Genomic DNA, 15,818 nt, shown 5'->3' on the forward strand with positions numbered 1-15,818 from the left:
CCCCTTTAATTGAAACTCTGCAATAAGAAGATGCTAGTATATATGATGGTAAAGTTACATAAGCAATTTCACTTTCCTTGCACCAGTGCTCAGTGAGGCATGTAACAGAGCTATTTAGGGTTTGCAACTTGACTTCAAGCTGATGCACTTTGTTTTTGATACACTTAATTTTTTTTTTTTTTTTTTTTTTTTTACAAAAGCTCACCTACAGATGGGAAGTGCTTCACTGCGGTTACCACTAGACACTAATGCATTGCTTAAGCTTAAGCTTACTAGAAGTATCTTTTGTGTGAGGCATTAGCAGATCTAAACAATAGGCTGAGAAACGTGCATATTGTCTTTCATTCAACATAATTATTTGATTGTGTGGACCATACAATACTTTTCCATAAGTTCAATCGTTATGTGATTAGGGAGAAAATTCAGTAATGGTTCACTTCATATTTGGAAAGTAGGAAGCAGAAGGTCATCCTTCAATGTCAACAAATAGCAAAGAGGTTTGAGTGTGACTGGTGTCACAAGATTCTGTTCTGGCCCCATTCCCTTCTTGATATATATCAATCAGCTGCCTCATTAGATGACAGATGAGACAAAAATGGTTTGCTTTGCAGATGACACAATTGTTATTTTGAAAGACATTGAATGAAAAATAAATGATGCATCTAATAGTGTAATCTGTAAAATCAGCAAATGGCTGAGCAGATTAACACTTAACTGTATCAAAATGCAGTGCATACAGTTTTGTAAAGAGAAAATTTTACTGTACAAAGTTGGTCAAACAGTTTATGAAATGGACCATTTTATATTCTTAGAACAGAGAGTAGATGGAAGGCTTTCTTGAAATATCACATTCAATGCCTTGAACAGAAAATGAGTGGATTTCCAGCATGCTCGATTTTTATGTTCCGCCAATGGTCACTGAAAAACTTGACAGAGACAAAATTATGTACATCATTAACATCATTTGCATGCTATCACAGAATACACTGTTTCTTGTGTGGATGATTTGAGAATGGGTTCCAATATCTCAAAATTAGTCATCAGTTAAATAAAAAGAAATTAATTTCACAACTTTGGCTATTTTCTAGATCAAACCAGGAAATGAATGCTGCCATCTTCACTGTACAAATCATCACTGTCTCTGACACTGAAGCATGAAGTCTTGTTCATTTTGCTTGCTTTCAGTCTATTATTTTGTATGGTGATGTATTTTGTGGGAGCTCTGTGCATTCAGCCAGAATATTCTTAGCTCAGAAGCAGGTGATCTGACTGATCTAATGTGTCCATTAATGAACTTTATGTAGGCCTTTGTTCGTGTGTCTTGGAATTCTAGCTCTGCTGTATCTGTATTATATACCATATTCCAACATGGGATCTATTGTTGGCAATATCTGCTCACTGAGAAGAAACTACGATATTCATTCAGTGAACACTAGAGGGGAAAACAATACTGTATACACTTGGATAACACTTTCTTCAGCACTGTATAAAAGATGTGTACTATTTATTCAGTTTAATTTTCAATAGGCTTCTAGCAGAACAGAAAAAATTGAGTGATACACCCCAAGTATTGATATCAAAGTTGAAAGGTCTGCTTGCGGTACACACTTTCTATTCTTTACAGGAGTTCCTCAAAGTAGATGAGAATTTTTATCTGTAATATGTTATTTATTTGTATACTCTCTGTTACTTTTGTGTTTTATCAATTCTTTAATTCTTTGCTACTAAAGTTTCTAATTAGCATTATGTAAACTATGTAGGCTACTGCATCATCCCATGATAAAGTAGCTTCGGCTTGTAAAGTCCCATGGAATCTAATAAATAAATAAACCACTGCACAAACGTGAAAAGACAGAGAGATCAAACATACATGCAGCGAGATGCCTGTCGAGGAGGAACCAGCATCTCTCATTCCTTTTTCTTGGTAGACCAGTACAATTTCAGCCGTATGTCTCAATTAAAGGGGGAAGTGGTTCAGTATCTGGTAGCAATTCAGATTTCCTGCACAGCCCAAGTATCATTATTAATGCCCAGTCAGAGATATTCATACTGTCCAGTTGGCAACTTGGTGCTGTGGAGGGCAAAACAAAGGAGTTTAGAATCTGTGGATATGTCCTATCACTGTAATCGAAAATCTAGCAATTTCTGCACTCCAACATGTTAGAGAGACCAAAAAATTGAGAGTTGAGTGTGTTTTGTAGTATTAGCCATCATAAAAAAAAGATAAATATGATCAAAAATGGTCGCTTGTTTAGCCCAAGGATGCACAAACATAAGTGGAAAGTCAGCTGCTACTTTCTACAAGTAAATACTCTAGCTTAACTAATACTTTTCATTTTAATGTGGACTGTCCATTTCAATTTTTTTGTCTGCTGGTTTCAAATTTCTATGTTTACAACATGTAAGTTCAAGAAGGGCAATTTTTATAATTTTATTCATTTATTTCTTTTCTAGTGTTTCCAAAGATGTTCCTTTCATTATAGGTACACCAATTCATGACCTTGTTTTTCATAACAAGAGACTGTTGAACACTATGTATGAGACAAACATGCAAAGCAGGAAGAAAATTAAGCTTCTTCAGCAGTCAAACTGTCACCTCAAGCAGCAAAATAGTACTTTTAGTGATATGATAAATGTTTTGCAGAATATCTACAAGGCAGTGAAGAGAGTTTCATTGATTAAAGATGTGTCAGGTACAAATGAAGAGTTGGTGACAGTTTGCAAAGACCACAGGTTCTATTTGGTTCAGCTTTGGGTCCCTTGCATCAACTCTTAACTTTTATTTTACAAGAGCATGTGATTATGTGAGGGCTATGTTTGATACTTGTATGCCATTCCCTAGAACAATAAGTAAGTGGTCTCAAAGTGTGAATGGAGCACTTGGTCTCACTAGTAAAACAATATGTCCATCCACACAACACGACTGATTCAATCAATAATGTAGTTATCAGTGTGTGCGTAAATGAGACTTCATTTCTGAACTTGAGTGTCCACATGAGCCATCAACTTCCACTTGATAATCACCTGGCACTATTGATAAAAGCTGTTATGAAACACTACAAGGTGTTTCAAAACGAATTCCCTGATTTCAAAGCTCCATATTTATTGACAAAAACATACTACTAACATGGGACGGATTACAAAATACTCGCAAAATCTTAAAGTTTTAGCTACGTTGTTACAAATTCTCTGTGTGTCCACCAGCAGCAGCATTTATAATATCCAGATGATAGCTAAAGTCAAAATACACTTCACACAATGTATCTGTTATGCTTATTGTTAAAAGTACAATCTTTTTGGGCATCAAGTGGATTTTGTAACTAGATTGAGGACATTTTGCTATGGAGGACAAAGAATGTTACCTTGATGGAGAGTCACCATGTAGAAGTAACTTCAGGTGCACCCTAGGGAAGTGTGTTGGAACCCTTGCTGTTCATTTTGCATATTAATGACCTTGCAGACAATATTAATAATAATCTCAGACTTTTTCAGATGAAGCAGTTGTCAATAATGAAGTACTGTCTGAAACAAGTTCCAGTGAGATCTTGATAAGATTTCAAAATGGTGCAAAGATTGCTTCAAATTTTCAAAAATGTAAAATTGTGCACTTCACAAAATGAAAAACAGATTGTAGTATCCTATGACTATAACATCAATGAGTCACTGTTGGAATTGGCCAACTCATACAAATACCTGGGTGCAACACTTTATAGGGATATGAAATGGAATGATCACATAGGTTCAGTCATGGGTAAAGCAGGTGTCAGACTTCAGTTTATTGGTAGAATACTGGAGAAGTGCAATCAGTTTACAAAGAAGACTGTTCACAAATTACACAAGTGTATGGGATCTGTACCATATAGGACCAACAGGGGATATTGAATGTATACAAAGAAGCGCAGCAAGAATGTTCACAGATTTGTTTGATCCATGGGAGAGTGTCACAGAGATACTGAACAAACTGAACTGGCAAACTCTTGAATACAGATGTAAACTATCCCGAGAAAGTCTACTAACAAAATGAGATTTTCACTCTGCAGCGGAGTGTGCGCTGATATGAAACTTCCTGGCAGATTAAAACTGTGTGCCCGACCGAGACTCGAACTCGGGTCCTTTGCCTTTCGTGGGCAAGTGCTCTACCATCTGAGCTACCAAAGCACGACTCATGCCCGGTCTCACAGCTTTACTTCTGCAAGTATCTCGACTCCTACCTTCCAAAGTTTACAGAAGCTCTCCTGCGAACCTTGCAGAACTATCTGCCAGGAAGTTTCTACTAACAAAGTTTCAAGCACTGCCTTTAAATGATGACTATGGACATACTCCGACCCCAAATGTATCACTCACATAGGGATCATGAAGATAAGATTAGAATAACTACAGAATGTATAGAGGCATTCGAACAACCATTCTTCTTATGCTGCATACATAAATGGAACAGGAAAAAACCCTAATAACTTGTGGTATGGGATGTACCCTCTGTCATGCACTTCACGGTGGTTTGCAGAGTGTAGATGTAGATGCTTTTACATATATTATGGTGGCTGTTATTCTGTTCTTCACTCCTTCTATGTCATGGGGTAAGGGGACAGGAACACACTTTTCTTCACATGCCCCCAGAAGAAAAAATCGCATTGCATCATGTCTCGTGATCTTGGAGGCCAAGAATGCAAGACAGTGTCTCAAGGACAAGCATGGAAGACAGTGTCTGGGGTCCCATGCACTCTGTACAGCATTGATGTATCTTCAAACGCTAAGGAACTGGCTTTTTCCACAACTTCAGAAGGACTCTGATGACATCCTTTTCCAACAGCATGGAGCTCCACCACATTGGCTCAACAACATACATCAATTTTTCAGTGACACACTGTCTCAATCTCCGAGGGGCACACGGGACCCTGAGACACTGCCCTGTATTTTTAGCCTGCAAGATTGCGAGACATGACCTCTTGTGATTTTTTCCTTGAGGTAATATGTGAAATAAAGAGTGTTCATCTCTTCTTTACTTCATGGCACAAAAGAGTGAAGAGCAGAATAACAGCCACCATAACTTCTGTGAAAGAAAATGCATTGTGTGAAGTTTTTGATGAATTTAGCTGTCACCTAGATGTTCATGCTACTGTTGTGAACACACAGGGCATTTGTAATAGCACAGCTTAAACTTCAAGGTTTGTGAGTGTTTTGAAATGCATTCCATGTTTGGAATGTTTTATCAATAAATTGTGGAGTTCTGAAATAAGGGCATTCTTTTTGAAACACCTTGTATTTATAATCTACTACAGAATGATGAATAACTTTACCCACAGACCAAACTAGAACCAAATACACTAAACTAAATTATTTTTAAGGACAATAAACAAGGTTTTTTTATCAGTTATAAACTTCAAGTTTGTTTTGTTTGTGAAAATGAAATAAAAGTCTGATGAAGCATGGGAGTACTGTTTACTCTGAAAATAAAATTATTATTAAAATGTACAGTCCCTCTGTTGTTAAAATTCCTTTAATGACTTCACAGCTCAGTGATGTGCACTAGTGATTATACTAGTTAAGTTAAAACCATGACTGAAATTATCTTTCATCATGCAAAATTATAAAATGAAATTGGTATTGTGTAGAATCGCCTAAGCATTTTTAGGAGAGAAAAAATATGAGAGACACAAAGAAAGGCTTTACCTGTCATTAATTCTCTATTTTTCATTTTAGGAGGAATGCTTAAATGCACTGAAGCTCAACTAGTGATTTTTATACCTTGTTGTCATGTTCTGTGACTAGGGAGCATCACTTCAGTGTGGAGGTTCTGAAAATTGTACAATTTTGCAGTGAAATGATCAGAAGGATCTTGTGCAATTCTAATGTGAACTACTACAGCTAACAGCTTAACTTCAATGAAAATAGGAATACAATTATTGTTTTTTTTCCCCCACAATGTAGTCCACACTTTCCACTTCAACAACAAATCAGGTTTTCCACTGTCTGATTAGTGTTCCTCCATGAAAGTACATCATATCTAAATACATACTCAGATGTGACTGACACTTCAGTGACTTAAAGATGAGAGGACAAATTTCTCAAAGTGCTGTAGTGGAGAAACCCACATCTTCATCTCCCCATGATAACACACAACTATGCCCTCTGGCTTTAAATGATTGCTACTCTCTGCACAAGTAGTCATGTCTTCCTATATTCTAATCTCCTTGGGCACAACCGAAGTGTGAGGTGCGCAAAACATGATACCACCATTTAAACACTGCAGCAGCAAAACTACATTTACTCTTGTAGTCTACAAAGTCGTAGATATCAGAGCCAATGATAGATTTTGATCTCCCCTATTCACTGTTCCTGATCTGGATTACTCATTGGACACATTATTTCATTTTATAACATCATTTAATGTGTCTAAGCTTCACTTCTGGTTGGATGTTCAGTACATAAACATTGTAATTAGAGACTACAAGGAACTGCCTGTTTCTTCCACTGATCTCCGCATCACTGTATGTGCAACAGATCCAGAATTTTGTTTCTACGTGTCCATGAGTAGAACAGACAATTTGTGTGTGTGTGTGTGTGTGTGTGTGTGTGTGTGTGTGTGTGTGTGTGTGAATGGTATGGCTAGCAACAGTTGACTGTTCCCAAGAGACTAAGCAAAGTAGAACACCTCACTAACATCACCATTATCCTTGCATCATAAAATGCAACAGATTACAGAATTAATATGAGCTTTTGAAGAGTTTGGAATTTACATTCATAACAGAATTTCTATTCTCATGGAGAGCTTCTGTTCAGTACCACGAACTGTCCATCAGACAATACTGTCATATCTATAAATTTCTTAATCTTTACCTTATGAAAGCCATTGTGTTAAAAGAAGATATCACTTTTGGAACAAATCAGCATGTTTGTACTATTCTTTAACTCTCAACCTCTCTTATTAATCTAACAACTTTGTATTTGTTTGCCAGTTGTTGTTAACATCTGCTATCACATACCATGTGCATGTACATATTTATACAAATTTGTTATAGTTAGCACATGTACCACCTCTCTAATATGGTGTTAGCTGCAGGGAATGTACGCTAAACACATACAAACAACAAGTTTTAGAAACAGTACTGCCTTGTGGACAACAGTATCATCAGGGCAAATAATGTAACAGTGCTACTTATTCTATCTGATAAGTCATTTATGTTTAATGTGACCATTATTGATCCTACCGTACTTTTCCTTGGACTAAACCTGAGGTTACTTTCATTACTACAGTAATAAAGACTGACCACACAGTGTAACACATTGGGTTTTAGTAGCCAAAAATTCATAAAACCAGTTGCATATGTTTGTAGTTACTCTGACAACTGTATCTGCATCTACATGTACACCCCACAAGCCACCATGTGGCAGTATGTTAGACTCTTCTAGGAATGTGCACTCCCAAAACATTAACAATGAAGCACACCATGATGCAGAATGGCTCTTGTGGTGTCACCGCCAGACACCACACTTGCTAGGTGGTAGCCTTTAAATTGGCTGCGGTCCGTTGGTATACGTCAGACCCGCGTGTCGCCACTATCAGTGATTGCAGACCGAGCTCCACCACACGGCAGGTCTAGTCTAGAGAGACTCCCTAGCACTCACCCCAGTTGTACAGCCAATTTTGCTAGCGATGGTTCACTGTCTACATATGCTCTCATTTGCAGAGATGACAGTTTAGCATAGCCTTCAGCTATATCATTTGCTACGACCTAGCAAGGCGCCATATTCAGTTACTATAATTACTATCTTCAAGAATGTATTCTGAACAGATAATATTGTGAATCATGTATCGTCAAGAGCGACGTTCATCATTAATGGATTAAAGTTAAGTATCAAACTAATTACGTCCGCTTTCTGAATTCTCATTCCTTGTCATGTTCCAGACCTCACGTCAGTATAGTTCTTACCTCCTCACGCCAGCCTGCATGAGCTAAAACGCGTGCATTTCGGCCTCCACTTGTAACACGGTGTTGGCTCTTCTGCTAACACAAAACCTCTCATGCAGCATATGACACTGGAGTTGATTGATCTTCTCTATTATGCTTTCAAGCTAAGTAATTGAACCTGTAACGAAACACGCTGCTCTTCTTTGGATCTTCTCAAGTTCCTATATCAGTCCTATCTGGTACAGATCCCATATTGATGAGCAGTATTCAAGTATTGGTTGAATAAATGTTTTATACACTACTTCCTTTGTTGATGTACTAAATTTCTTGAGGATACCCCAATGAATCTCAGTCTGGCATATGCCTTAGTCAAGACAAATTTTATGTGATCATTCCACCTCATATCGCTCTTAACATATTATTCTAGATTTTCATGGAAGTAACTGCCCTAGTGATTGTTCTACAACTGTGCAATCATACAATAAAGGGTTTTTCTGTCTACATATATGTAATACATTACATTTGTTTATACTGAGGATCAACTGGCACTTCCTCTAACAAGGATTAGTCCTCTGCAGGTCTTCCTTCATTTTGTGACAATTTTCTAGCATCACGACTTCTCTGTGTGAATCAATATCATCCATATTAACCTCATGGAATTTCTGACATTATCTACTACGTCACTTGTATATGTTGTGAAAAGTGATGGTTCTATAACACTCACCTGGGGCACGTCCAAAGTTAGTTTCACGTCTGAAGACTTATCTCTGCTCATAATGACATGCTGTGTTCTGTTTGCTAGAAACTGTTCAGTCCAATTACACAGTTGGTTTGATATTCCATACACTCATATTTTATTCATTAGGCTGCAGTGCAGAACTGTATCAAATACCTTCTGGAAGTCTTGCAACATAGCATGTATCTGGACATCACGTCATCCCTATCTACTGCTTTCTGGGTCGCGCAAATGAACACAGTGAGCTGGGTTTCACATAATCATTGTTTTTGGAACCCATGTTAACTCCTTCAGAGTTTTTCAGCTCCCATAATGTCATAATATGCGAGCATAAAACAAGTTCCAAAATTCTACAACAGGCCGACATCAGCAGAGATTTAGGCCTATAGTTTAGTGGGTCTTTTCAACGACCCTTCTTGAAAATCTTCCCCCATGAACCATGGACCTTGCCGTTGGTGGGGAGGCTTGCGTGCCTCAGCGATACAGATGGCCGTACCGTAGGTGCAACCACAACGGAGGGGTATCTGTTGAGAGGCCAGACAAACATGTGGTTCCTGAAGAGGGGCAGCAGCCTTTTCAGTAGTTGCAGGGGCAACAGTCTGGATGATTGACTGATCTGGCCTTGTAACATTAACCAAAACGGCCTTGCTGTGCTAGTACTGCGAACGGCTGAAAGCAAGGGGAAACTACAGTCGTAATTTTTCCCGAGGACATGCAGCTTTACTGTATGATTAAATGATGATGGCGTCCTCTCGAGTAAAATATTCCGGAGGTAAAATAGTCCCCCATTCGGATCTCCGGGTGGGGACTACTCAAAAGGACGTCGTTATCAGGAGAAAGAAAACTGGCATTCTAGGGATCGGAGCGTGGAATGTCAGATCCCTTAATTGGGCAGGTAGGTTAGAAAATTTAAAAAGGGAAAGGGATAGGTTAAAGTTAGATATAGTGGGAATTAGTGAAGTTCGGTGGCAGGAGGAACAAGACTTTTGGTCAGGTGATTACAGGGTTATAAATACAAAATCAAATAGGGGTAATGCAGGAGTAGGTTTAATAATGAATAAAAAAAATAGGAGTGTGGGTTAGCTACTACAAACAGCATAGTGAACGCATTATTGTGGCCAAGATAGACACAAAGCCCATGCCTACTACAGTAGTACAAGTTTATATGCCAACTAGCTCTGCAGATGATGAAGAAATTGATGAAATGTATGACGAGATAAAAGAAATTATTCAGGTAGTGAAGGGAGACGAAAATTTAATAGTCATGGGTGACTGGAATTCGTCAGTAGGAAAAGGGAGAGAAGGAAACAGTAAGTGAATATGGATTGGGGGGAAGAAATGAAAGAGGAAGCCGCCTTGTAGAATTTTGCACAGAGCATAACTTAATCATAGCTAACACTTGGTTCAAGAATCATAAAAGAAGGTTTTATACCTGGAAGAATCCTGGAGATACTAAAAGGTATCAGATAGATTATATAATGGTAAGACAGAGATTTAGGAACCAGGTTTTAAATTGTAAGACATTTCTAGGGGCAGATGTGGATTCTGACCACAATCTATTGGTTATGAACTGCAGATTGAAACTGAAGAAACTGCAAAAAGGTGGGAATTTAAGGAGATGGGACCTGGATAAACTGAAAGAACCAGAGGTTGTAGAGAGTTTCAGGGAGAGCATAAGGGAACAATTGACAGGAATGGGGGAAAGAAATACACCAGAAGAAGAATGGGTAGCTCCGAGGGATGAAGTAGCGAAGGCAGCAGAGGATCAAGTAGGTAAAAAGACGAGGGCTAATAGAAATCCTTGGGTAACAGAAGAAATATTGAATTTAATTGATGAAAGGAGAAAATATAAAAATGCAGTAAATGAAGCAGGCAAAAAGGAATACAAATGTCTCAAAAATGAGATCGACAGGAAGTGCAAAATGGCTAAGCAGGGATGGCTAGAGGACAAATGTAAGGATGTAGAGGCTTGTCTCACTAGGGGTAAGATAGATACTGCCTACAGGAAAATTAAAGAGACCTTTGGAGAAAAGAGAACCACTTGTATGAATATCAAGAGCTCAGATGGCAACCCAGTTCTAAGCAAAGAAGGGAAGGCAGAAAGGTGGAAGGAGTATATAGAGGGTTTATACAAGGGCGATGTACTTGAGGACAATACTATGGAAATGGAAGAGGGTGTAGATGAAGATGAAATGGGAGATAAGATACTGCGTGAAGAGTTTGACAGAGCACTGAAAGACCTGAGTCGAAACAAGGCCCCGGGAGTAGACAACATTCCTTTAGAACTACTGATGGCCTTGGGAGAGCCAGTCATGACAAAACTCTATCATCTGGTGAGCAAGATGTACGAGACAGGCGAAATACCCACAGACTTCAAGAAGAATATAATAATTCCAATCCCAAAGAAAGCACGTGTTGACAGATGTGAAAATTACCGAACTATCAGTTTAATAAGTCACAGCTGCAAAATACTAACACGAATTCTTTACAGACGAATGGAAAAACTGGTAGAAGCGGACCTCGGGGAAGATCAGTTTGGATTCCGTAGAAATGTTGGCACACGTGAGGCAATACTAACCTTACGACTTATCTTAGAAGAAAGATTAAGAAAATGCAAACCTACGTTTCTAGCATTTGTAGACTTAGAGAAAGCTTTTGACAACTTTAACTGGAATACTCTCTCTCAAATTCTGAAGGTGGCAGGGGTAAAATACAAGGAGCGAAAGGCTATTTACAATTTGTACAGAAACCAGATGGCAGTTATGAGAGTCGAGGGGCATGAAAGGAAATCAGTGGTTGGGAAAGGAGTGAGACAGGGTTGTAGCCTCTCCCCGATGTTATTCAATCTGTATATTGAGCAAGCAGTAAAGGATACAAAAGAAAAATTCGGAGTAGGTATTAAAATTCATGGAGAAGAAGTAAAAACTTTGAGGTTCGCCCATGACATTGTAATTCTGTCAGAGACAGCAAAGGACTTGTAAGAGCAGTTGAACGGAGTGGACAGTGTCTTGAAAGGAGGATATAAGATGAACATCAAGAAAAGCAAAATGAGGATAATGGAATGTAGTCAAATTAAATCGGGTGATGCTGAGGGGATTAGATTAGGAAATGAGACACTTAAAGTAGTAAAGGAGTTTTGCTATTTAGGGAGTAAAATAACTGATGATGGTCGAAGTAGAGAGGATATAAAATGTAGACTGGCAATGGCAAGGAAATCGTTTCTGAAGAAGAGAAATCTGTTAACATCGAGTATAGATTTAAGTGTCAGGAAGTCGTTTCTGAAAGTATTTGTATGGAGTGTAGCCATGTATGGAAGTGAAACATGGACGATAAATAGTTTGGACAAGAAGAGAATAGAAGCTTTCGAAATGTGGTGCTACAGAAGAATGCTGAAGATAAGGTGGGCAGATCACGTAACTAATGAGGAGGTATTGAATAGGATTGGGGAGAAGAGGAGTTTGTGGCACAACTTGACTAGAAGAAGGGATCGGTTGGTAGGACATGTTTTGAGGCATCAAGGGATCACAAAGTTAGCATTGGAGGGCAGCGTGGAGGGTAAAAATCGTAGAGGGAGACCAAGAGATCAATACACTAAGCAGATTCAGAAGGATGTAGGTTGCAGTAGGTACTGGGAGATGAAGAAGCTTGCACAGGATAGAGTAGCATGGGGAGCTGCATCAAACCAGTCTCAGGACTGAAGACCACAACAACAACAACAACAACACTTCTTGAAAATGGGAATGACCTGTGCTTTTTTCCAATCATCAGGAACACTTTGCTCTTCCAAAGATGTATGATACAATGCTGCTAGAAGAGGGACAAGTTCTTTCACATACCCTATGTAGAATCATATTGGTATTCCGTTAGGTCAAGTGGCTTTCCCTCTGATGGGTGATTTCTGTTGCTTTTCTATCCCATGCTCACTGATTTCAGCATCAGCCATTTTGTCATTCATTTGATTATTTGAAGGAGGTATTACTTTGTGATCTTCCTCAGTGCAACCGTTTTGAAGAGAGATGTTTAGTATTTTGGCCTTTCTTTGCGACTTCCTCAATTTCAGTGCCAATATGGTCACAGACTGCCTTGACAGATGGCTTCAATCCATTTACTGATATAACATAAGAAGAAAACTTCTTAGGATGCTTTGCCAAGTCTGTAGACAGAATTTTACTTTCAAATTATTTCAGTGCTTCTCCTTCTCCTTCTGCTAATTTTGGATTCTTGGTTATTTGAGGATAATATTGTAGTGTCAGAATGGAATCTTCCTTTTCACTTGTTTCTTCTATTAGCAAAACATCATTTGCGGATAAATGAAATTGTGCTTCACACGAGTCACACTGAATCTTTAAGACAAGCTTATTTTCCTTGAGAAATGGCATAATGTTCAATCTTAGAAGACGCTGCAGGATCCAGGGACACATGAATATTAACAACATTAATCTGTAATCTGTGCACATATTATTATACAAGAGGATGAGGAACAATTAATTTTTGACAAACATTATGATATGCAAAGTACTTATGTTGCGAGTCATTTTATTCATACAGCGCAGCATTGTGTACAATAAATACCAAACGCTGGAGCACTTTTGTTTCCTACCACAAGGCAGTACTATACCACCACACCAAGAACATACTGCTGATTAGACCTCACTTGTTCCTCATTCTCTTAGGAATCGTCATCCTGCCAGAACACATCACAGGTGGAGTACCTGTACTTTCTAAGGGACATGCAGACTTCCTCAGCAGAATGGCCTTTTGCTGTACGAAGAGTTATATGGCTGCTAAATGTGCACCCTTTTGACAGAGAATGTCAGACACAGTGGAATGTACTGACTGGGGTACTGTACAAATGAAAAAAATGACCCTTAGTACAAAAACTATGTATTTCTGGAGACATGCCCTTGGATATTATACTCTAACAAATCATCTCTTGCAACTTGTATCTACTGTTCAAAATTACCTCACATATAAATATATTTATTTTTACTGATCTGTAACAGTGGTTTTAAATTAACACAGTCACTACTGTGTTCAGAAAGCTATCAAGATTCCAACTTGATAATGTTGGGATTTATATTTTCACATATTGGTGGAGTTGGATCCAGGGCAGAAAAAGACACTGAATCGAGGGTCATCTTGTGTGTGTGTGTGTGTGTGTGTGTGTGTGTGTGGGTGGGTGGGTGCACGCGCGCGCATGCGCGCGATTTAGGTTCCCCCCCCCCCTTTTTTTTTTCTCTCTTGGAACAATTTTGGCTCTTACTAAGGTTTCTTTGCTTTTGTCCTGTTCCTAACCTTTCTGAGACCATTACCCCTGAGAGCAATCAGATGCTAGCTAGTACACTCCTGTCTCCCAACTACCAACAACATTAGTGCCTAAACAAACTTTGGATTAAAAATAATTTCCTTTGAACACGTTTATTTTTGAAATGGCAAAAGAGAAATTATATTTAGTTTTGTCTTCATTTTCTTGTGTCTTTGTCTTGCATCTGCACAGGGTCAGTAAGGTTAGTAACGGATCTGGCATGGATAATTAATGGGATTGCCATGCCCTTCCTGTCACCACCCCCATTACCTCCCAGGACAGAATGTGTGTATCTCACCTGCCTGAGTGTAGTGTTATTTATGTGAAAATGTGCTAAAGTTTTCTAAATGTTTGTGAATCATGTGAGGTGGGTCTCAGGTACCAGCCTGGTCTTTACACAGTCAGATGTGGGAAATTGCCTAAAAATCACATCCAGTCTGGCCAGTACACTGACCCTTGTCATGTATACAACAGATGGATTTGATTCAGGGTCAGCATACCACTCTGTGCTCGAAGCAGCACTTTCACATCCATGTCTATCCAAACAGATCTTTTTCTACTTATTTCTAACAAATATATCTAAAAACAAAGATGATGTGACTTACCAAAAGAAAGCGCTGGCAGGTCAATAGACACACAAACAAACACAAACATACACACAAAATTCAAGCTTTCGCAACCAACGGTTGCTTCATCAGGACAGAGGGAAGGAGAGGGAAAGACGAAAGGATGTGGGTTTTAAGGGAGAGGGTAAGGAGTCATTCCAATCCCGGGATCGGAAAGACTCACCTTAGGGGGAAAAAAGGACGGGTATACACTCGCACACACATGATATGTCTGCTTGTGTCTGTATATGTGTGGATGGATATGTGTGTGTGTGTGCGCGAGTGTATACCCGTCCTTTTTTCCCCCTAAGGTGAGTCTTTCCGCTCCCGGGATTGGAATGATTCCTTACCCTCTCCCTTAAAACCCACATCCTTTTGTCTTTCCCTCTCCTTCCCTCTTTCCTGACGAAGCAACCATTGGTTGCGAAAGCTTGAATTTCGTGTGTACGTTTGTGTTTGTTTGTGTGTCTATCGACCTGCCAGCGCTTTCTTTTGGTAAGCCACATCATCTTTGTTTTTAGATATATTTTTCCCACGTGGAATGTTTCCCTCTATTATATTTCTAACAAATGTTATTTAAAAAATGATGAAGCAATTCTCAGTGGATCCTAAGCGCCACCTACATCTCCTCCTCAGAAAAGAAAGCTAATTATCCACAGTGAGGGTAGGCACTTGTTACAAAATATTCTTCCTCTGCACCATGACTCTCCCTAATGACACATGCTTCACCCACACCATGCACCCACATTTAAAATCAACCAAGTTAAGAAGCATGTACTATACTTACTGTTTGTAAATCACTTGACTGCTGGACTACTGACTTCTGAATTGGCACAAATTTAAAGACTCAGGCTGCCAGTGCTTTGTGTATAACCATTGTCTTCAGTGATGATGATGATGATGATGATGATAATGACTATAATAATGAAAATATTGTTAGGCCCTACAGGGATGTAGTAGCCATTACTTGGTTACTGTTGCATTGTGCTGTCAATTAGTTCATTTATCAGTTGTGAAATGAATAATGAAGCAACGTCTTTGCCGTTGTCTGAAATACTAGAACTTGGAGAAGTCATTTTCACGAGATATTTAAGCATATGTAACGTGTGTGTCTGTTTGCTTGTCTACAGGCATGCTACAAATTACAAAGTATGTGTATAGTGGGTGGACTATATGAGGTAGGTGTTGTTCATACATTCATTTCACAAGGTGCAACCGCAACTGTATCGCACCATGCGTTAATGATAACTTACGTACTAACT

Source organism: Schistocerca piceifrons, chromosome 4 (assembly GCF_021461385.2).
Source record: "Schistocerca piceifrons isolate TAMUIC-IGC-003096 chromosome 4, iqSchPice1.1, whole genome shotgun sequence".
Lineage (NCBI taxonomy): Eukaryota > Metazoa > Arthropoda > Insecta > Orthoptera > Acrididae > Schistocerca > Schistocerca piceifrons.